We start from the raw sequence: 24,107 nt of genomic DNA on the forward strand, positions 1-24,107 counted from the left end.
ACCCAGACCAGGTAACCTAGCACATCTGGGCAGGGGTGTGGATGGTGAGAACTGGGCTTACCAGCTTCAGCTCCACCCGTGGTAAGAGAAGCCTCCTCTACCACCCTGTCCCCGGGAGACCAGAAACGTGGGCAGTGGGGCAGTGCTGTCACCTAGCTGGCCTTGGCCAAGGGTCCCTCCCTAGAGACTCCTTTGCCCCCATCTGCCCACTCTGGAACATTGTTGGGGACAGGGTGGTAGCCACCTGGCATCACCCTCACCCTACCTCCAGACTCTGCCCCCTAGAAGCAGTGCAAGATTGGGCAAGACAGTCTGGCAGTCCCACTGCCACTGTGAAGTCTCCTGTTATCAAGCCGTATCCCTAGGGCCCTTCTGGGTCCTGAGAAGGCAGTTCCCTACTGTGGAATGAATGGGAGAACGGGCAGAGAAGGCAGGACAGGGCAGGACATGCTCGCTCTGACTGGAAGGAACCTGGGTCAGTAAATGCTTGTAAAGTAAAAACCGGAAGTAAATGTTCTTGGTCCCCCTCCCCCAGTCCCTGTGGGAAGCGATGTTGACCTAGGAAAATACAGGACATCCCATCTTAGAAATCTGAAACCACCATCTTCCCAGGACTCACGCCCTCTGGCGGCAGACTGCAATTTCGGGCTGCTGCTCCTCTGTTCACAAACACCCAGGGTTTAGAGGCCAAACCGTGGCCCCTCGCCCACCTCTGCACTTACTGATGAGAGGAGATGGGTGCAGAGGGAGGGAAGGACCTGCACCCTCACCACGCCACCCAGGGGAGACCAGACCCCAATGCTGTGATTCTCCCAACAAGAAATGTTTATTGAGCACCCACTGCCAGTGTGCCAGCAACCTCTGGACTCCTAGCCCAGTGCTCTTCTGATGTCAGTAGGCCCTCTGCTGTCTCTTCAGTTCAGGCTGAGACCCCAACTAGGAAGAGCTGGACTCTTCTCCTTCAGGAGACTGGGTTGGGGGGCATGGGGAGGAGGGCAGGCTGTCAGCAGCTGCAGCACCATCATCCTGTGGTCCAGAGACCCAGAAACAGGCAGGAGGGGTCTGGGTGTTACTGAGTCCAAACTTGTTCTGCTCGCCACACGACAGGCCAATAAATCAGGAGATGAGGTGTTGGGGCAAGGAATAGTGACTTTATTTGGAAAGCAGGAAGACCAACAGAGAGGATGGCAGACTAGTGTCTTGGAGAATCACCCTCCCCCAGTCAGAACACAGGCTCCTTTTACACACAAAAAATGGGGGAGGGGGTGTGGTTGGTTGTTGCAAGCTTCTTCCTGCAAGAATTCTTTGTTCTTGCAGCCATTCCTGTGGGTCAGGCCATGGTGTCCCTGTAAACCTCCAACAAAACAAAGGTTATTCTCCATTTTGCAACTTGCCAACTCTACATAGGTGCAGAAGTGCTAACTTCCTTAAAGGTCAGATCCTGAGAATAGGCTCTCCTGTATATTTCAGGCTAAAGGCAACATAGTTTCACAAAAGGTGCAGAGCCAGCAAGACTAAGCCTAGAAAGCAGGGCACAGTGGTTAAAACTAAAGGAACTGATCCAACATAGTCAGATCTGCTTTCCTCTATTACAAAGTTATTTGTGAATCATGCATCTGATAAAGGCCTAGTGTTCAGAACAGGTGAAGAGCCCGTATAACTTGTATCCATTTCCTCAGGCTTCTGTAATAAGTGCCATAAAGTGGATGGCTTAAAATAACAGAAATGTATTATAGTAGCTCCCCCTTATCCACAGGGATATGTTGCAAGACCCAGTGGATGCCTAAAACTGTGTATTACAGTAGCTCCCCCTCATCTGCAAGGGTATGTTCCAAGACCCCCAGTGGATGCTGTCACAGCAGATGGAAACTTGGACCCATCATCTGGGGTGTGCATGAAACATCACATCAAATTATGTTTCAGACACACATTTCATCCACATCCTGCCAGACTGGAAGGAAGTTCCAGCTAAGCCTTCACCAGGACGCCCCTCCCTCCCTGTCTGAGCTCACCCTGCCCCGACTCCTGAAGTCCTGCAAAGGTGTCAGGAGTCTTACACGAAGCTGACCAGGGGGCCATCTCCTGGCTGTGTGTCCCCTTCCCCTCACTGCTGATCTGTTGCTTGACTGACCCCGTGGTCCTCCAGGGCTTCCAGGCCACCCTTGGGCAGGCGTGGGGACCTTATCAAGTCTGGAGTCCTTGGAGGCGCCCCCGCTCCTGGAACATCCTTCTTCCTCACACACCCGTGCCTCCTTCCACTTTCCAGTCTTGAAGAGCCTCTGTCCCAGAGTCACCTGCTGCCTCTCTCCTTCCCAGACCCTGCTGGGAGGCCCTGGCTGGGTTTAGAAAGTAGGAAGGGGAGTTTGTGTTTGGGCAGTTTCTGCTTTCAGCCCAGCAACCCAACAGTTCCCAAGAGGAGGGAACCACAAAGGCCTGGGCATTTGGATGGGAGGGAGCACGTGGGGTTAGAGAACGGCCAGCAAAGGGAAGATCCCGTCCGCGGCCTTTCTGACCTGGCTGCTGCGGGGCAGTGGGCTCGAGGGCTCATCCAGCTGGGAGACTCAAGCCAATTTCAGAGCATATCAAAGCCACTCACCCAGCCAGCACAGAACACTCAAGTGCAAGCTTGAGAAGGGGGCTTCGGGATGGGAAGAGTGGGGAGGTAAACCTGGCCTCTGGCCTCGTCCCATCAACAGCCTTTCCATGGCCACCCCCTCCTCCTGATTTTGGCTCTGTGGGTGGAACTCTTGACTTATGCCGAGGGTGCACGGTGGGTGGTGGAGGGGGACAGTGTGGCAGCTGGAAGCAGCCAGAAATCACATCAGCCTTTTCCCGACTCTGGGCACCACAGTGTGGGCCGTGTGGACAGCCCTGGGCTTGGGAAGAGAAAGCCGTACTGACCAGCCCTCTCCCACTCCTCTCCACTCCAGATCCCGGCAGGGCCCTTTCGGCCTGGCCTGGCTCCGAGGTGCCTGCTCACCTGCTCTGGCAGACTCTCTGCATCTGCCCTACTTCACGGGCTGGGCCCGGGAGGCTGGCAGTGCGCCAGGTCTGGGCTTACGTCAGCAGCCTCCCTGGGAAGGGAGAGGGCAGAGTCTCCAGAGAGGCCTGCAGCCTCGTGGGCTGAGAACAGGTGAAACCAGGGCATCTCCAGGCAGAGAGGGGAGATGGAGGTGCGGGACCTGTCCTGAGCCTGGGAGACCCCACGAAGAACACCTTGGTGCCCTCTCTCCATTAGTTCCTGCCTCACCAGACTTGCCAGAGGTGCACACCCCACTCTGAACCTGCATGCCCATGCAGAACACCTGCATGTGCCCCCCGCTCCCAGTTCCCACCCTGGGCCCTGGTGCTCAGTGAGTTCAAGCCTCACCCAGACCGACCCAATGTGTGGGGCCAGGGCTCCCAAATACCAGTCTACTGACTACACAGATGCTCTCGGAAGCCTCAAACAGTTGCAGAGTCCTGACTCCACCCCAGAGCTGCTGATTCAATAGGCTTAGGGTGGAGCCCATGTAACTGGTATTTATTTTTAAGTACTTGAAGTGATTCTGATGTATGGCCAGTCGTGGGAGTCAGTGTTGTGGGAGAGAACCCCTGAGCAGGGTTGGAGAGCTCTGGATCGTCTGCTTATCTCTGGGGCTAATCTCCTGTGTGCTGTTGGAGGGAGGGCTCCATGGCTCTGGGCGTCTGTATCCTCATCAGGAGTACAGGGCTGACCATTCTCCCTGCGCCTTCTCTGTAGGATGAGCATCCCGTCAGATGAGGTGAAGAGATAGCATCTCCTGGGCTCTTGGTACTGCATTAGAGTTAGGGTTCCAGGCTGCTCCTCAGCCCCGCCCCGTCATCTTGCCAAACTCGCTTCCGGCCTCCAGGAATGTCAAGGAGGGCATGTGGATGGCTCTGGGCAGTCCAGCCCCACTTCTAGGAACAGTGACTTGGGTTCACTGGCGCTGGCCCAGGGGGCACTTTCTTTGTATTCTCAGAAGGGGAGGAGGGGGAAGGGGAGTAGATCTGCATGGGGAGGGGGCTCCCCCAGGGCCAGGGCTCAGAACGCTCCTCATCCTCAGCTTGTGTCTCCCCGCTGCTGGCCCATGCTGAGCCTCTGTGTTTCAGGTCGTTGTCACTGCCAGGGAAGATGTACCTGTCTTCGGCCCACCTCTGCCTAGCCCCCCTGTTTTCCAGAAGTTAAGAAACTCTCCTGCCTCTCTCATGTTTGAGACTCCAGGTTGCCATGCCTGAGTGGCAATGGTTGCAGGGGGGCCGAATTGGGCTGGGAGCTTGAGAACCTCCTTTACTTGGTGTCTGTCCCCACCTCTCCTTGTACTGCCAGCCTGGCCCAGCACAAGGCCTCTTGTCAGGGTGTTTGACACTGGGGTTGTCTTTCTGCTCAAAGGAGGGTTTTATGCTGTACGCCAGTCCCAGGTGCCTTGGGCACAAGTGGCCTCCCCTCCCAGAAGTGCTATGGCGGGTGTGGAAGGTGGATTTGCCAGCACCAGGGCAGCTGGTTTCCATGTTGGCATCTTAGCAGGTGGGCTTGGGCTGGGCTAAAAGTGATGCAGTGTCAGAAGTAGACCCTCCCCCCAGGCCCCCTGAACTGCCTGCCTCTTACTGTGGTTAAAGCCCTGTGGTAGCAGCTAAGGATGGAGCATCTTGTCTGTTCCAGGGCCCAGAGTTCAGGGAGTTTCTGCTCACCAAGCTCACCAATGCAGAGAGCGCTTGCTGCAAGTCAGACAAACTTTGAAGCTGGAGGTGAGCACGAGGTTTCTGGTCTTCCTCCTGCCCACTGGGCCAGCCTTTCTCGAGGGTCTATTCTTGGGGGCTATTTAAGGTGGGAAGCACCATCTTTGCCCCTCTAAGCCTTCAGCATTGTGTTGATGTGGAGCTCTTTCTTCTTGTGGGAACTCCATCCAAACTTTAGGTCTAATCAACCATTCGTTGATCATTTATTGAGCACCTGCTGTGTACTGGGCTCTGTTCTGTTCCCTGGGATACTGGGAAAAGTGAGACACAGTTTCTGCCCCTACAGAGCTCACAGGCTGGTGGAGACAGGTACGATAGAGTGCCCTGGACTATGACGGAGGCCAGTAGAGGCTGTGGCTCAGGGTAGTGTCTGCTTCTGCCTGTGGGGAATGGAAGGTGTGTTCAGGGGAGGCTTTTTGGAGGAGGTGGCCTTGGAGCTGCCAAATCTGGATATCTGGTGAGACTTTTGCCAGGGGGAAAGATTGGGGAGCATTATTCCAGGCGTGGGAAACAGCATGAACAAAGGCCGGGCAGATTCAGAGCATGACTTCGTGAGGGAGCTCCAGAGGGTTGGATGTGGCCTTGAGAGAAGGGTTCATGGCAGGGATGGAATGGTGGGAGGACCAGCTGCAGATGCTGGTTGGGTCAGATCAGGCTTTGAGCTAGAGGTGATAAGGCCCTAATAAAGTACAGGAGGAGGTGGTAGAGGCGGCGGGTAGACTGAAAGCAGGAGGGCAGGAAGGAGGGCAGGAAGGGGGCCAGCTAGAAGCTATTACAGGAGTCCAAGAGACACAGTGACAGCTTGCTTCCACCAGGCACAAGAAGTGCTCAGTCAGGAAGACTTGATGGACTCTTGTATATAAGAGTGGGGAGAAGTGGAATTGTGGGGAGCCTCCTGGGCCTTTGGCTTGGGCTCTTTGCTGACATGGGACCACTGGAGTTGAATTCTGTCTGGATCTGCTATTTGGAGGTACCGGCAAAGGCTGGGTTGCTGAAAGGGCTGGTCCTGGCCTGTGTGAATGGCGCCCCCTGGCGGCTGTAGACTTGGCTCTGGATGCACACCTGGATGGAGAGGAGCTATGAGCAGTTGGGTACATGGAGGTGGTGCCTGGGGCAGAGATCTGGGCTGGGAGTCATCAGGGCAGAGCCATGGGAGGGCAGGATGGCCCAGGGAGAAGGGACAGAGAGAAGGGAACAGGGGGCTGGGCACGGAACTGTAGTGTTAGCTGCAGCATTTGTGAGCTTGGAGCCCAGCCTGGATGTAGGTCCACACTGTTGCTTGGATGCAGTTGGCCAGATTCACAGCCCTTGGGCCAGGTGTCTGGAGCCTCCTGGGGGAGGGCACATCTCTGCTCTCAGTGCCAGCTTAGCTACCCCCACCCTTCTCCTTTCCAGGACCAGACGAGGGGGGCCCTCCTGGACAACCTTCACGGTGAACTCCATGCCCACACGCAAGCCATGCTGGTACTGGGCCCAGAAGAGGACAAGTTTGAGAATGGGGGCCACGGGGGATTCCTGGAGTCTCAAGGTACGAGCACAAGGGTGGCTGGGGAGTGCCAGGGGAAGGAGAGTGGGACAAACATGGGAAACCAACATGACAAAGTCCACATGATCTTGAGCCCAGAGTCCAAGTGCCAGCCAAGGTGGCAGGACCAGCCGGGGCATTGCAGGTGTTTGCAGAGGGCAGGGGCGTCAGGAAGTGTGAGTGGTCAGAGCAGCCATCGGCGTCTGGTGTCTTCCACATCCTTCTTTGCTCTGTACTGTCTCTGGCCTGGGAGTCTGGTAAGCAGGGACAGGGAAAGAGTTAGTAGCAGGAGAGGAGCCCATGCAAACCGAGAACATGCCTGCTTTCATCTGCCTCTTCCTGTGGTTGGGGAGCCCAGAGCAGGATGGCAGGAGCAAGGACACAGCAGTGGGGGTCTTCAGCCTCCAGTGTGGGAGACTGCGAGGGTTCTTCCAGCTGGCAGGGCAGAGGAGGTCCTGGCCAGGGCTGGTGGGATGGAGTTACAGGCAAGTCCTTGTGGACTTTGCAAAGGGAAGAACTTTGTAACCAGAATGAGCTACTAGAATAAGAAGTGAGCATCCTGTCCCTGGAAGTATTCAAGGGGAGCTTGGACAGACACTTAGCTGACAGGGGGTAAAGAAGGGTCATCACGATGTGCTTGCCAAGGGATTGCTGGTCCACCCAACACTTGCATCCAGCATCTGATTTGAGCCTGGCTGTAATCCTGTCCTGTCGGCAGAACCTGGGCCTTGTTATTTCCGCTCACACATGAGGGGACCGGCTGAGAGAGGCTGGAAGGCTACTTAAAACTGTAACACCTATAGGAGAGGTAGAGCCTTGTTTCAAAGCCAGGTTTTCTGGGTTTTAGGTCAATGTTCTGCTAGATTGCCCGTTGCAGAACGATTTGTAAAGCTACTGTTTGGGGGCGGTGTGTGCAGAGTTAGAGTTAGACCCTGCCTGTACTAGAATCCCAGCTCTGTGCGGTCCTGGGCATGGTCTTTGAAGTTTCTGAGCTACAGTTTGCTTATCAGCAACACAGGGACGATCAACAGAACCTCAGCCTGCAGTCGATGGGAGACCTCACTGAAATAAAGCCGGGGAAAGTGCGCGTGGCTGGAACACCAGAAATGCTCCGTAGAAGTGGTTATTGTTGTTCTCATGGAAAGTGAAAGCTTAGCATGTATCATCCTGTCTAAAGCCTCACAGCTGCCCTCTGTGCCCCTAAGGAAGACTGTTGCTATGGGCACAATACTTTTCACATGATAATTCATACCCAATTTTAATAACGACGGGTGTGATTTTACATGTGAGGAAACTAAGTCTCAAAGAGACAAAAGTAATTCGTCCCGAGTCACCCAGTAGACATGGGAGTTGAATTCGGGTCTGCCAGATTCCAAAGCCCGTGTTCTTAACAGCCATGTGACACCGCCTCCTGGTTCCTGACTCAACTAAGATTCCACCCACAATAGCCCGGCCCAGGCAAGCCTGGGGTCCGTCCCTCACTGCCAGGCTGGACCGCAGCGCAGGGCAGGGCTCTGCTGGCCCTAGTGCGGGCCGGCTCCGAGATGCCTCACGGGGGTGGGGGTAGGAGCTGAACTGCTTGCCTAGACTGATGGCAGATTCCTGGGGCCTCTATTTCAGGCCTGATGGACAGTGGCAGCCAGGGTGAAATAGAAATTGGGAGATCAAGAAGAGATGAGAAGAAAAGGGAGGAAAGAGGGAGCCAGGATGGCTAGCACAGCCGAGAGAGGGGTGAATGTGAGACCTGGTAAATTCATAGGCTTTGCCCCACATCGTAGTGAGCCCATCAGACTCCTCCCACATCCTGCAGTCAGTATAATTTGTGTCAGACTTGAGCTGCAGCTGACTAGCTAACATCCTGTTCTATTCTGTAGACAGGTGATGAAGTGTCTGTTGCTTTTAGCTTTGCAGGTTTCTTTCTGTATTTTGGAGTTAATAATTTTGGGGGGATTTCAAATATCTTTATAACCTGGGGAAGCTGGTAGGCAGTGGAAACCATGCCCATGGTGCTCAATGGATAAAATGGCCCAGCAGCTGTGGACTTCAGAGCTCTGCCAGTTGTGATCAGCTTTTTTGCAATGCCCCGCTGGGCACACAAGCTCTCTGGCCCTGTCATTCCCCCTTGTCTCCCAAGCTGAGGAGGCTGGGTGCAGCAGCATGCAGCCCAGCGGCCTAGGGGACTCTGATGTGTGGGCCATGCCTGTAGCCAGGCCGGTGGTCTGATCCAGCTCAGGAAACCATCTCTAGCTTTGATATTTCTTCACAGGTCACTAGGGCAGTGCTGTGGTGTCACAATTATTGGCATTCCCTTGGAGTTCCTCCCCAGACCTCCAAGAATTTCTTTTGAAAGTAGGGATGTGTGAAATGACTCCAGAAGAAAAGTTGCATGTTTCATCTCATTGTCAAAGTTCTCATCTCACAGACACAGGGAAACACAGTTGAGAATTCCTAGAGCTTAAAGCCATCTCTGCCATCTGTCCCCTTGCCCCTGAGACTGTTCTTCCTACACAGCAGCGAACCCTTGTCCTTCTCCTAAGGAGCAGACCCGTCACTGCCCTGGGCTGTGCTGCCTGGCATCTCACACCACTGAGACTAACTCTCCTTCACAACTTGCTTCAATCCCACTGGCTTTCATTTAAGCTTTTCTCCCATGAGAAACAGAACAGGTGCTTAATGGACATCTAGACCCACTTCTCAAACAGAGGCGCTTGCAGATATAATCTAAATATATATATATATATATATATATATATATATATATATAAAATTATACAGACTAAACTCACAATTAAAAGACATTTCTATGGAATAAGTAGGTATATTGCAGGTGCTGTCCATGGGGACCACTGGTGGTTGGGAGTCTGTGGACATACTCTTGGAGTCTTGCAAGGAGAGTTTCCTTTATAAAGGAGTGTATACATTACCCACCTTTGAAAAATACCCATTTCTAGACTGTTGTTCTCAAATGCCATTCTCAGCCACTGCCAGCTCTTGAGGAAGTTTGAGTTGGTCCATAATGAAGTGAAAAAGAGTGATGTTACCTGATGTATCCACATGCTATGTACCTAAAGCACGTGTGAGCCGAGGTCTAGGAAGCACTGAACGAGCCCTGCCCTCTGACTTCATCATGCAGAAGGGGTGAAGGAGGACCAGGGAGGATGAGGCCAGTGTCGTTGGAACTAGGACCACAGTGAGCAGGGGGTTGTCAGGTAAATTTCTCAGGCTCTGAGGGACTGTGATGGTTGATGCACTGGTCTGACCTGACCCCTGGTGGCCAGAGAGGGCGCCAGGCTGCAGAAATCCCCCGCAAAGTACCTGCACACAGTAAATGCTTATGATTAACAATCAGAGTAGCCACATTTATGCGTGGTTATCATGTGCTGGGTCCTCTGCTAAGAACTTTCTATGTAAGCTCACCCCATCCCCATGGTGTAGAGCTCCTCCATCCCATTTCATCAGTAAGTCTCAGAAAAGCTGCGTGACCTACCAGGGGCACCCAGCTAGTGGGTGGTGGAACAGAGAGCCTGGATAGAAATCCTGGCAGTCAGACCCTGACACCCCATGCTTGTGACCGCTAAGCTGCATTGTCACCTGGCCGTATTATCGAGTGACTGAATGAATGATTAAAGTGAAGTGATGGGAGGGTTTGGCGGTAACTGGAGAGAAACCTCCCTTCCTAGAGCCTCAGGTCATCTCTGAAGGCCTCCAGAACCAGGGAGCATCGTTCTCGTGGTAGGTGGGATCCTCTGGGACCTCCCTTGTCAGGAAGTCCTCCCTTAGGTCGAGTGAGAGCCGCCTCGCTAGGACCACTGCCCCTGGGTCCTGTTCCAGGGCCATGTGGACCTGCAGAACCACCTGACAGAGCGGTCATCACCTCCCAGGTCCATCCCCGCCGAGGCCTCAGCAGTCTTGATTTTAGCCGTTCTTCTCATCCACGCATGCGCTGTGACAAGCTCTTGACCATCCACCATTTCACTCTTTGCCCATGTGCCCTTTGCTCTTCAGTGGCCCTAAGTGGGCTGAGCGGTTCTGTGCCTCCTGGACCCGGCACCTCTGCCAGGCCTGAGCGGGCGTCTCCCCCTCCAGCAGCTGTTCCAGGCTGCGGGTTTGTCTTGACGTCTTAAGCCCCTGAGAGCATGAGGGAGGCTCAATGTGAGGATGAGCGAGAGCTCCTTACCCAGCTCAGTGAGGCGAACGTATTCTACGTTGTGCAAAGCACACTTTGGGATGATGGCAGAAGGGAGACTAGTCTTTAAATATAGATGCACACTTAGCTTCCTGCAAAAAAAGAGTCCACTTGGGGTCAGGCACATGACTGTGTTTAATTCCCATGTGATCCTGCATGGAACACATCATTCCCGTTTTACAGATGAGGAAGCTGTAGCTTAGAGAGGTGGTAGCTAGACCAGGGTCACCCGGGTTTGGGGAGCTGTCCAAGCCTCACTTTCCTTACCTGGGGCATCGGGGATAACAACCTCTGTCCACCTTGCAGGGAGCTGGGGCCCTAACCCCTCAGACTCCCTCTGGCCAGTGTCCTCCCTCACCTCTGCCTGCACGGAGCCACTCTGCCCGCAAGAAGCATGAGACAAAAGTATGTTAAATTTCCCTGCTAATTGTAGTGATTATAGTGTGGGCCACAGAGAGAGAGAAAGAGAGAGAGACAAAGAGAGAGAGATGGAGTACGTGTGAATGTGTGTGCACCTGCCAAGGGCCATGTCTGCAGACCCCGTCAAGCAGGTGGGGTCATCTGGAGGGGCCAGACTCCAGCCCTCAGGCCACTGTACCCTGCTGTCCCTGCAGAGGGCCATCCGCTTGCACAGCCACTCGAGGAGACCATGGTGAGCAGCCAGAAAACTCAGCACAGTGGGGGCACGTCCCATAACAGCGTGGGGGTCACCTAGACCGCCTTCTCGGTGAGTGCCGCAGGCCTGGGGGCAGCATGTGGGTCCCTGGAGGGTCCCTCAGGCTTCAGTGGGGGAGGCTGGGGCCAGGTGACTAGAGCAGGGATGACAGAGGGAAACTGAGGCTGTTCGAGGGGTGAGCCCAGGCCCGGCCCTCTGAAATGGTGCCTCCCTCCCAGGCAGCACCTGGGGTTGGCCCAGACTAGATGCTCTCCTGTCATCCTGTTCTCTGAGTTTGCTCAACAATTGGGCCTCCTTCTCAGGGCCAATCCTGCAAAATAGTCCTGGGATGAGTTTCTCTGCCCCAGGGGCTTAGGACCCGTGACTGTGAGAGTCCTCGCTTTGTTATTATTAATGATAGCAGTAGCTGCCCGCCCCCCTCCCCTTGCTGCACACCGGGCACCGAGCTAGGGAGTTTGTGCACATTATCTCATCCGATCCCATGACAGTTGTCGAGGTAGGTACTCATGGGTTTGTTCTCCATGTTTCATTTGAGGAAAAGGAGGCCCAGAGGGGTTAAGTGACTTGCTACAGGTCCCCCAGCCAAGCGGAAGAGCTGTGGTTTGAATCCAAAGTCTTAGCTCTTAGTCACTGTGTAAACAGTTTCCAGGGAAAGAGCCTGGCAGGTCTGTGGGTTTGAGTCTGGCTGCTCACATCAGGGGTTGGCCAAAGAGGGACCCACAGACTTAATCCTTTAAAAAGCAAAATGACTTTGGATTTGTATAGACTAGCGTTTCCTTTCCTCTTTTTTCTCTTTTCTCTCCTCCCCTCCCCACCACTTCATAGCAGAACACACTCACCATGATACTAACGATTATTATTATAAATGGTCTTGCATCATTCATTTAATTTACCAAAGATTTTGATAGTTATTATCTTGTTCCCCAACGAAGGTCTGTGAAGTGAGCGGGGCAGGGCAATTATCCCCATTCTGTGGATGAGGAGACTGAGACCCAGAGGGTTTTGTCACTGGCCCAAGGCTGCCCAGCATGTAAATGTCAGAAGTTGGGGCCAGATCAGTGGCGGGGGTGGCTCTAAAGAGTGGCTGTAGGCTCTCGTCTCCCCCTCCTCAGTCTCCCACCCCTCCATGGTCCCCCCGTGTGTGACTAAAGCAGAGCCATGTTCTTGGTGGGCTCCCCCTGCGTGGGCTGCTCTCAGTCTTTCTTATTATTGTGACACCAGCTTGGACCCGTTTCTTTGTGAGCAGTGGGTGGAGAGTCAGGAGCCCTGGGCTCCCCTGCTGGTGATTTGCTCTGTGACCTTGGCCAGATCTCGCCCCTCCATTCAGCTTCTTCATCAGTAAAGCGAGAGGTCAGACCAGGTCTCTCCCAGGGCTCTTGGCTTTGTGGTTCTCAGTCTGTGACCCCTGAGTCACCCTGTCCTTCTAAGTATGCGGGGCTCTCCTTAGGGTGGCCCTGACCCTATGTTCCACCAAGGATCCTGGTTCTTGGTAGATCATTACCTGGGGCCCCAGGTTCGGCTTAAAACACCAGGCAACAGGCTGCAGGTGGCTTGAGTCTCAGGCTGTCAGCTCCGGTTACGAGATCCCAACCTTCCTGGCTGGCTCACTCTCTTCTGGGATCTCCTCCAGGCCAGCTGGGGGGTTGCAGGAGCTATTTGTGGACCAGAAAAGAGGGTGAGGGGAAGAGGCGCTGGCTTTGGGGTGTCGGGACTCATTCTGGCAGTTTCATCGGCAGCCTCCAGTGGCAGCGGCAACGGTGAAGAACCAGTCGCTGAGCCCCATCAAGCGGAGGTAGGGGCTCTTCCCCCGTCTGCACACGGGATCTGAAGGCCAAGGGGACAGCCGGACACTACGGTAATTGTCCAGTGTGGGGTTCGTCAGCTCCCCCCACTGCTGCACCCACCAGATGCTGACCTTGAGGAGGGCTTCCTTCTGACCCTGGTCCCCACTTCAGGCACCTGAACGTCCCTATCACCCACTGAGCTCTGTATCCACACAGGCAGATCTGGCTGGTCTGTGCATGGGAGTTCCCAAAATTGTCGCATTTTGACCCAAACTAGAGATGTTGCTTGGATTCTTTTATCTCCCTTTCAATACTTACTCAAGTGTCCGCTCTGATGGACGCCTTCCCTACTTCTACCAGGTGGAGTTCAGCAAACCTTCCTCTGGGCTTCTACACTGTTGTTTCTTTCTTTCATTCTTTTCTTTTTTCTTTCTTTCTTTCTTTTTTTTTTTTTTAAAGCAACTCTCATATGGCATCATACTTAACCTGTTCCTGCTAATGGTTGGTCTTTCTGATCCTTTCATCAATGAGCCCACTTGTGGTTTAATTCGTCCTCCTCTCCTCAGTGACAGTAAGTGCATCCAACAACCCCAAGACCCTGGATGGCGGACACTCTTCTCAGGAGATAAATTCTGACACCTCATCCAATCCCAGCACTCCGGAAATCTGCCCCAACAAGGAGAAGTAAGAGAGTAGGGGTAGGGGAGGGGCTGGCTTTCACTGCCTGGGGCCTTGGGTTGTGTTCTCATCTCCAGGCAAGCTGAGAGCCAGCATCTCTTGCCTTGGGAACTCTCTGGAACACAGAAGCCAACCAGCAGGGGCCTGGGGGCACTGTTGGTGGGCAAGCTCATGTCTGCTAGGCCTGCCTTGCCCTTAGTCCCAAGGAAGTCCTGGGCGGGGCCTGGGGTGTGTCTCTATGTGACCAGGGCCTGCCTGTCTTCCTGTTCCCTGCAGAGCCTTAATAAAATTGAAGGAGAATGGCCGAGCCAACATCTCCCGCTTGTCCTCCAGCACCAGCAGCTTCAGCAGCACGGGAGGGGAGGGCGAGGCCATGGAGGAGTGTGACAGTGGAGTTGGTGTGGCCCTGTCCAACCCTAGGGAGTAGGGAGAAGGCACCCTGGGCCCAGCCAGACACAGCTTCATCATTAAAATAGCTACTGGGGGTAGAGCCCCACGCAGGCTTTGCAGGTAAAAGAGGAAGCATGGAAACCAGGGGCCTGGACAGCCATCCCCACCCTCTGGGAGCAGTGGTTCAGTGTGGCTGGGTGTGGTCTCCCTGGGAGTGGCACAGGAGCAGCAGCAGGGTCAGGGGCCACACTGAATGGTGTCCCTGCCCTGGGGTTTTGGGCTGGAGAGGAGTGCGGTCAGCCCTGTCTATGGGGCTGGGTCAGGGCACTTCCTCAGGGGCAGGGGGAGAGGCTGGAGCCAGGGTTGGAGGCCACAGAAGGACAGAGCAGGTCTAAGTTGGGAGAGGGAGGCAGTGGCTGCCCTGGGCCTCTGGGGGGACCTGTCTCAGGCCTGCCAAGGGTGGGGCTGGCCTCGCTCACCTGGCCTCTCTCCCCAGAGCAGCCAGCCATCCATAACCTCGCCCTTCAAGCAGGAGGTGTTTGTCTACAGCCCTTCCCCCAGCAGTGAGAGCCCTAGCCTGGGGGCAGCCGCCACCCCCATCATCATGAGCCAGAGTCCCATGGGTCAGTGGCATCTTGTTTGTGGCATACTCAGTGGGGGTGGGGCAGTGGCCTGACTACTTCGTGGGGCACACATGTCCCAGGGACGCTAAACTGGCCTGTTTCCATTCCAACCCCAAAGTGTTTGGGCCTTCAGCTGTGCCAGCCCGCCGCATCTGTTCATCATCTTTCGGAGGCCTGTGTTCTTATTCCCTCCTTATTTATGGGGAAACTGAGGCTGAGAGCTCAGTGATTTGCTGGAGGAGTTGGGATTGTGTGATTCAAAAACTGAGGCTCTTTCCCCTGACCTCTCGCCCCACCCCATCACCGACCCAGGGCCCCTTGGTCACAGTGATCATCCTAATACAGAGATAGGGGGTGAGAAAGTGATGTGGGTGGATGGAACAGCAGTGGAAAGCCCTGGAAGATCCAGAGACCATGTTCTGGACCCGCACATGGTTCAGTGAGGCTGGAGTACATGGAGGGGATGGATGACAATGGTTAGAGTAACTGGCTGGGGCCACCACTGGACCCTGGTGAGGATTCTGTATTATCCTGCTGGCAGTGGAAGCCACTGGAGGGTCTTAAGTCTTTGTAGGTTCTTAAGTAGAGAAGACTCATCTGGACGAGAGAGACCGTTTTGGCAGCTGCAGGTGCTTGGCTGAGCAAAAGGATTGCTGGGGAGTGGGCACAGGAAGGGAGATCATGGTGGGTGGTGAGGGGTGATGGGGCCATGGATCTGGGCTGTCTGGGGCAATGGGAGAAGGCATGGATTCAAGGGCGGGCCAGGCTCAGTAGTGGGAGCTCAGGGAAGGCAAGGAGTTGGGGCTTTTCAGGGTTCTGTGATCCCTGCAGTTGGGCAGAGAAGGAGGAGCCAGCTCTGGGGAGAGGGTGAAGGGTTGGAGCCCGAGGGACATCCAAGCGGTTGTGTGCGGTAGACACCAGGGGTGCTGTGGGTGCCTGGAAATCAGAGCTTTGGTCCTGTCCCTGGAGGGCAGCCTGGTGCAGGGCAGACTGGAGTCTGGGTCCAAATCCTGGATCTTCCTCTCACTAGTGATGTGCCATTGGGCAAGGTTCTGAGTCTCTCTCTGTGCCTCAGTTTCCCCAAGTGACAAATGGAAGGAGGGGAATAGTTTCTACCTCATGTGGTTGGCTGGTGAAGAGTGAATGCGTTAGCTTATCAGAGACCTAGAACTGTTAACCTAAGTGTTTGTTAAATAACAGAATAAAACAATAGTGTAATCAGTGGTTCTCAACTGGGGGCAGTGCTGCTCCCTAGGGCACATTTGGCAACTTCTGGGGAATTTTTGATTTTCATGGGAAGCGAGTGTGCTGCTGGCATCTACTGGACCGAGGTCAGGGATGCTGCTAAACATCCCACAGGGTACAGGGCAGCCCCCACAATGAAGAGTTATGTGGCCCAAAGTGTCCGTAGGCTGAGGTTGAGGAACTCTAGTCTAGATGACAGAAACAAAGAAAGGGCCAGTGGGCCAAAGAGGTGGTTTCAGCCACAATGCCTCTGGGGTTCTCGTGGTGAAGGAATGTTGGCAAAAGAGGACAGTGATGCTGGGGGTACGGGAGGATCACGCTTCACAAGCAAACACGCCCGTGTTAGTGGGGCAGCCCCTGTGGCAGGGCAGCTGTGGGGCTGGGTTCTGATCCCTGTGCAGGGTTGGCAGGCTCACACCTCTCTGAGCCTCAGTTTCCTCATCTGTAAAGCGGGGTAGTAATACAAATTCCCTGATGATTATTTTTTTTTAACAAGGCTTAATTAAACATTGAAGGGGTGAATGAAAGAATCTGTAATCAAGCCTCGGTCCTCCTTGGTTGGTGTTAAATGAATATCAAAATAAATAAGGAAGTTGAGAGTATGACTTGCTGAAGGTCCCCCAGGCAGACAGGGACATGCAACAGGCCTGTAACTCCTGCCCGGTGCTTATTACCACCACCACTTTGCCCGACTCCATGGAGTATTTAATCCTGAGGGGCCACATCTCATCCCCAGCCCCACAGGAGTTGTGCTGGGCACCCTCAGGGCCACGGTGGGCTTGTGGAGATCTGGAAACTCCTCGGTTTTAGGCTGTTCAGCTGCATCTGGGTTGAGACAGGGCTGAGGAGAGGGAGGTGGCCTGGAGGGTCTGGTCTTCCATTATTTCAGGTGCCCTGGTCATTGGTCATTTCACACCTGGGCTCCCTGGGGCCCTGAGGGGGGACTGTAAGGTCACACCAAGAGGTATTCATTAGCACTGAGTGGAACCCTGTGATTCAAGTTCCAAGAGTAAGTCAGCAGCCTCCAGGTGGAGTATACTGAGCTGTAGACCCCTGGGCCAGAAAGCTAAGTGGCCCCCCTGCCAGTGGAGAGCTAGTAAATATTTAACATTTAGCTCTCACCACACACACACAAACACACACAAACACACACGTACGTACGTATATGTTTACTGTAAATTTACTGATGTAAAGGATCTGAAGCACACAACTTATGATAAAATATCTAATATTCTTTACTTATAAATCCCACAGAGCCCATTGGTTCTCAAAAAAGGCTTTTCTTGGCATTTGTCCGACCTCTGTATCTATAGGCAGCAGGAGGTTCCAGATGATGAACACCTGTAGTTCCAGCACGAATGAGGATTGGTTATTATTTTGTCAGTGACGTGAGCAACTTCTTTGCTGAATCAGGTAATAGTTTTCAAATACTGGAAGGGGATTGTCTCAGTTTTTTGTGCCCTTCGCAATGCAGTGGCTAGAGACATAACATATATGTGGCGTAGGGTTGGGAAGAACTACCAGTCAGATAAAATAAAGGATGTAAGTCACCTTAGGAGAATAGGTAATAGTGAGATGTAGTAAATAACTAGGAAGTGATGACTCTGAGAATTTATTACCTTTGATGAATATAATTCATTTCATTGTAAGCTTATCTGTTTTTTAAAATGACTGTGTATAAGAGATTCCTAAAAATTTAAGAGTTGGCTCTCAGGAATCGGGGCCAGGTCAGCCAGAGTGCCTAGTGGAGATGAGACCGCCTTCTCCTGGCCTCCCTGTCCACGGCCCCCCTCCGCAGCCCCTGGGTCCCTTGCAGCCCCACCCTCATTTCAAGGGCATTCTTCTTTTTCCTAGACGTCAAAAGCAGAAACTCCCCGAGGTCAAACCTGAAATTCTGCTTTGATAAGCTCAGCCATACCAGCTCCAGTGCGGTAAGGGTCATATCTCCCACATTTCAAACTCCTCTTCCTTCCTGGGGTTGGAGGAAGAGGACGCCTCACACCTCACACGGAGGAGGCCTGGCGTGGGTGTGGGTGGTCAGGTCTGGGGGTGATGCTATCAGTCACCAGCCAACCTTTGCCACTGCTAGTATGTTAGAGCCCCACTCTTGGACACACGCAGATGTGAGTTGGGAAGTGCTGGCTCCTGGGGCCTCATGTCCCTTCCTGGGCTCTCTGGAGAGTTGAGCCCTGAATATACAGAAGCTGCAGTCGGTGGGGATTATGTTGTCTTGTGACTTAAAACTCTCACATGGATTTTTCATGAAACAGTCATTAATGTGTAACGGAATCTTTGCCCGTCCAAGGTGGGTTGAGCGTTTGTCCTGCTGTGGCCACGATGGAAGGTGTGTCACTAAGATCATGGTACCTGGTGGCCTGATACCCTGAGAATGGCCAGAGATCCTGACCTTCGGGGAGGGCCAGTCACCTCTTCCCCAGAACCTCTATGACGGAGCGCGGGTCTGGATGGGGAAGAGGGCAGATGGCCTTGGCTGCGGATGGGAAAGGGTGCCTGATAGGATGGGCCAGACTCACCGAGTCAGTCTCCCTTCTCCGGGGAGCTCATTCCAGCAGGCAGAGGGCAGTAGCCCAGGACCTCACTTCCTCACTCAGTTGGCTCTCTTGCCTCCCTGTTTTGGCAGCCTCTCCTGCCCTGTGTATTTGGCCAGAGTTCTGGGATTAACAATTCCAACCTCCTTAAGTAAGAAAATGTGTTTTGTGCTTTACTCATAGTAGGCCCCCAGAAAATGTTGTAGAAATAGTCACTCTATGCTGCCATCCCCTTCCCCAGTTCAAAATATAATAGTACAAATGATGTGCTGCAGAAAGGAAAAGGACCTAGTACTCGCTAGCAGACAATAAAGCTTACACTTTTCATTAGTAATATACATTCTAATGCACCAGGTTAGCGGTTCAGCTTGGATAAATATAGAGCAGACACTGCAAGGCTTTTTTTTCCCCCAACTGAAGCAGGGTCCCAGAAAGAAAGAATTCTAGACAGAAAGAGCCAGTGGGACCCAGAAAGAGGATCCTGAAAACACACCAGTAGTAAGATTTAGAAGAAAAAAGATCCAAAGGAACATCACCCATTAATATGTGTTAATGATGAAAGATGACGAATGTAACAACGGAAGAAGGAAACACGAAAAGGTGAAATGATTAAGTAGGCAAAGAGGTACAGTGATCTGGGCACAAGCAAATGAATGATGGGGATGAATTAAAGATGAGTGAACTTGAAAAAGAATTGCAAAAGGATAAATGAGGAAAGAGAGATACTTTCAAGGAGCATTGCGAGGATTTTGACTAGATGGTGTAAGAAGGCTATGAAATGACTGTAGTAAATCATGGAACAAGAAGGGGTTGATTTCGAGGACCAGAGACAGGGAATGTGGGAGGTAGTGAAAAGTATGAGCTGGAGAAAAAAGATAATAAAATTTGAGAATTGTTAAGGGAAAGAGTCAGAGAAGTACAGAGCTGAAGCAGAAATCAGTCAAACAGATGGAAGTTGAAATGAAGAAAGACAAGGGTGATTAAAAATATTCTTTCATTTTTCACGAAGAAGTTTGAGATAATGGTTAAAATTTGCTCTAAATGAGATATGGTGGAAATGGGAGATGAGAAATGGAAGGATGAAAGCAAAGAGAGAGGTCACAGAAGGACCAAGTGAAGAGACGTTTGGAGGTGGAAACAAACCACTGTTACTGAGGACCTGCTGTGTCCCAGAGAGTACTGGGTTCTTCCATTTATACCCAGCACCCCGCTTATAGGGAAGAAAAAAAAAATTAAGGCTCAAGAGAGTTGGTGAATCGATAAAATTAGCCAACTAGTAAGTGTTAGAGAAAAGAATTTGAATTTACAGCAAGGAGAGGTTTCTGTGTCAAAGAAACAGCAGTAAAAGAAATATTTCCAGTGATGCATTTTAGAGACACCCACAATAAAAAGGAAAAGCTTCAAGATTGACCTTCACCTGGTAACTGATCCTGAACCAACAGATGAAGTTGGGCTCTGCGCGGTTTACGACGCGGAGGGGTTGGCAGAGCTAAATCAGGAGTGTCGGGGTGGGGGCACGTAGCTGAGGGGAAGGAAACAGTATACTGGCTGATAAATGGAGTCGAAGTGCTTCAGGGAGTGGGACCGGATTAAACACACGAGGTGAATTACAGAGAGGGCCACGGCTGAAGTGAGAGAAACAAATGGTGGGCATGCATGGGTATGAAGAAGACTGATGGAAGACTGAGCTCAGATAGGGTAGGGGTGGAGATCACAAGCTCTCCTCCTGAATTAGAGTTTATTTGTGTTCTAGACATCATCTTGAGGCTTAAAGAAGAAAGCCTGTTGACAAAAATCACCTGACTCATGGAAAACTGGGAAGGGAGGAAAGAAGGAAGGAAGGAAAGGAGGAAGGAGGGAGGGAGGGACAAACAGATGGACAGAGGGAAGACAATGCACTTATGAAAAACCAAAAGGATGGTCTGTTTTCTTCACTGCAGAATTATGGCTAGTACAATACCTGTCTTAGAGTAAAAAGTCAATAAACGCGTGATCATTCCTTAGCAAAATACAGCTTTTATGTCTCTACCCTACGTCAGTCACAGTGCTAACTTGTACGAACACGGTGTTAAGCTAGACACATGTGGTCTTTGATCTCTTGAAGTTCCCAGTCTGGTGGAGAAGATGCATCAAGGAAATACACTAATTAATGGAAAATCATTAAACTATGTGATGAGTGTAATTACAAATATATCATAAGATTTAAAAGAATATACTGGGAAGGCAGAGAGGGGCCAGCTTAGACTGGGGTTCAGTCATAGTAGGGAAAGTGCTCTATTAAGACTGACCCGTAAATAACAGGTAGCAAGGTGAAGTCTGGAGGGAGATCCCTCCAGGCAGAAGGAGGAGCCTGTGTGAAAACACTGGGGATACAAGAGCTTGAAATACTCCACGAACAGAAAAGAGTTCTTGTATAAAGTTAAAAGTAGCCTTTGATGGTCGAGAATCCCCTAGTGTTAGGAAGCATATCTTAGCTTGTTTTAAGTAATTATAAGTCTCTTCTCGTCTTTTATCTTGATGTTTTAATCTTTCTTTTGGATTTGAAACCCTGAAACTAATGGTATATTTTAAATGGCTTACCTTAACATTTTAATTGTGAAAAAGTTAAATCTTATTTACCGAACATTTTAAAGATAAAAACAGAAACAAGGAGCAGCCAAAAGAAGAGTGACTTGTCTAATTTAGGATGTGGTCACTCAAAGCACTGAGCATTCTTGGCTTTTAGTAACCTTGTGGTTTAGTATTTATGACATTAATATGTTGTTTTCACTTTTAAGCTATAGTTTTACCTTCCTTTGACTACTATGTTATGTTTAAAACAATTTAAATTGTTTTATTTTAATTTCCAACGTAACTGAGGATTCAAAGCATCTGAACATCTAAGGTTTAGACACTAATCAGGTCGACATACAACTGGCCATAAAAGTATGTAATAGTGTCTTCTTTAAAAATAAAACCAGTCATTCCTGTCTAGTATGTTTAGAGTGCAAAAGTCTCCAAAGTCAGTCAACTTAAGTCATGACAGTTCATGTTTAAAGGGAGCAGGGATTTGGAACTAAACATTAAATAAAACTGTCAAGACAACCACACAGCTCTATTAAGTTTTACCAGTACCTAGTATTCATTCCCATGTTAAACTTTAGTGACTAGATTTACAGAAAATATCGTATGTCAAAGTTTGTATAAAATTAAAAATTGGAGAAGTTAAAAAATATGGTCCAACATAAGGTACTTATAAACAGATACTTATTCAAGACAGTTTCTGCTATAATTTGCAAGGCACCCAGAAGCCTGGAGTATGGGGTTCTATGTAAATAGAAGCTACTTGTTATTCAGAGAAGAAGGTGGTGCGAAAAAAGACAGCTATTTTCTTTCTAAACACTCATTGGTGTTGAGGTAAACAAACAAACAAAAAGCACAGTGTAAGCACATCAGAGCAGAGCAACAGTCTCTAAGTGATAAAAGGTGGGGGAGAAAAAAATGTCTGTGTTCTAACATTTTAAATAGGGGGCTGGGGGTTTGAAATGAAATTGGTTCTCTGGCTTTTATACCAGATTCATCACTTCCACATTTTATCTGCTTTGTCTTGACTCCCACTTCACCATATTAGGAAGAGGAAAACATGTGCCCCCAAGATTCCTATGCCAAATAAAATTACTTTTGGAAGCACCATAGCTCACCAAATGAAGGAGAACATTGGTAAAACACTAAGTAACAAAAGGACTGAATTATCTCCACTACCGAGTGATAACTATAGGTGCACAGTAATGTAAGGAGCATGAAAAATACTGCAAACTCTAAATATAAAGTGTTGCAAAAATTTCAACTTTCACAAAAAAGCTGAAAGAAAAAAGAGAAATAAATGAAAACATTGCAAAGGAGGGGCACTGAGAAGGAAGTCCAGCTAGTCAGAAAAACATAGGTCAAAAGTGGGGGGGAGGGGGAGGTAGTGCAGTTCTTCTGATCATCCCCCTACCAGGAGGTGCTTCTAACAGCTTCAGTACAATCTCCAGGAGACAATTTCAGGCATCCTCAAGCAGACTGATTCAAGAAACAAGAAATGTGCTTTGAGACAGGAGTACTACAGAGATAATACTGAAATTTCTAACTTCAAAAAGACAGCCATGAAATCCCCAGACCTTAATTCCCAAGCTTCCTGTAGAAAAATATCAACCATCCTCAGACATAGAAGCCAGCACATTTGAAGTGACCCAGCAAAGTTTTCAGCTGGCCCTCACTGTCTCTTAAATCGTCCTTCCTCCACTTCCCTGCTGTTCTTTCCTGGCACACAAAATATAGGCCAATGAGCGGTGGATGGGTGAGGAGGATGTGAGAGAAAATTTGAGAAGAAAAAAGGGAATCAACTGAACAACGACATGAATGAGACGGAAGAGTCCAATAAAGGTAGGCAAACAACAATCACAATGGCTAAACAGAAAGGGCTTCCTTGGGCAGCAGTGAGCGCTCAGTATTTGCAGGGGTTTAGGCAGAGGCCAGGCTACCTACCACTTGTCAGAGAGGTTGTAGAGGGGACGGCCGCTTTGGGTGACCTCTAATGTCTCTTCCGATTCTGAAATGTCCAGATTCTTATTTCATAAAAGCGAAAGCAAAAGTCATAAAACCCACCGCCTTACAGTCCTTTTAAATAGGCAGCCCTGGCTGCTGCCTCCCAACCACCACTCCCACCTCTCCCTCCCACACGTGCCCACCCCGCCCCCTTTCCATTTTTCCACCTCCACGTGCGAAACGCCTCGCGGCAGTCGCCCCACAGCGGATAGGCGCCTTCCCCTGCAAAGCACCAAAACTCTGCCCCCTTGGGAGAGGCGAGGACTCCACTCCCCAACCCTGGGCGGCCAAAAAAGGAAGTCTTAAATCCAGCCTTTCCACCGCAGCCAGAGCTGGGGGTGTGGGGAGGGCAGGACGCAGAGAAAAACTTTCTTCTAAAATTTTTCTTTCAGAAAGCGGAGGGGCAGCGAGAATCCCGGTGAGTCGGGGACTGAGGAGGGTGGGAGGAGGAGAACTTCCAAATCGCTTAACGGTTGCCGGGGGGGGGGTGATTCCGGAGATTGAGGGGGCGTGGGGTGGAGAAGCAGGCCTGGGAGCGGGGTCAGGGAGCTGCAGGGGTTCCTGGGGTCGGGGAGCTGCAGGCGCCACCCCGCCACCTGGCACACAAAGCAGCTGCCGCGCTCGGCTCTCGCCAGATACTTTGTGTTTTCCATCAGGGCCTCATGGGTAGGGGTTGTTCGTGCTCCCCGGGCCCGCGGCGCCCCCTCCCCGAGCTGGGGGCAGGCGCCTCGGGACTACGGCGATTACACGGGGGCCCCAGCTGGGCCCAGACCGGTGGCGGCTGCGGCAGCCCCGGATTTCCCCGCTTTAACTCGGGTGGCCCCAGGATATCAACATTAGCATAGCCCTCCCTCCCCAGCGCGCCTGCGCCGTGACCCGCGCCCCGATTGGCCCACTTCCCTACTTACCCTCCTATCTGTTTCCAGCGTGGGACCCTCTGCAGGCTCCGTACTCCAAGGGCCGTACCAAGACGAAGGGGGTGGAGAAAAGGCAACTGGGTCTCGTGTAAGTCGAGTGGTTAAGGGGTCAGGAAGAACCACCCGGAGTATTGGTCCTGCCGGAGGAACTCCCACACGGGGAGAGGCTCGTGAGGGGAGTGGGCATTACGCAGGGAGCGAGTGCCGGTATCCGGCTCATAGGCTGCG

The 24,107-nt window shown here is 51.7% G+C and overlaps 1 protein-coding gene and 1 long non-coding RNA gene across 2 annotated transcripts in view; one reads left to right on the forward strand and one right to left on the reverse strand.

Moving 5' to 3' along the window:
- Window positions 1-1,138: 1,138 nt before the first annotated feature.
- On the reverse strand, window positions 1,139-24,031 carry LOC116669190. Its single transcript, XR_004326545.1, has 3 exons — window positions 23,871-24,031; window positions 12,629-12,779; window positions 1,139-6,519 (listed from the first exon to the last, which is right to left on the reverse strand). It is a non-coding gene; the product is annotated as an uncharacterized LOC116669190 (long non-coding RNA).
- Window positions 23,243-24,107, forward strand: part of UTP18 (UTP18 small subunit processome component) — a 37,101-nt gene continuing 36,236 nt past the window's right edge. The window contains 2 exon segments of the mRNA XM_032498111.1: window positions 23,243-23,257; window positions 23,355-23,380. The gene's annotated coding sequence lies outside the window, so the exon portion shown is untranslated.

This window comes from Camelus ferus, chromosome 16, assembly GCF_009834535.1.
Source record: "Camelus ferus isolate YT-003-E chromosome 16, BCGSAC_Cfer_1.0, whole genome shotgun sequence".
NCBI lineage: Eukaryota > Metazoa > Chordata > Mammalia > Artiodactyla > Camelidae > Camelus > Camelus ferus.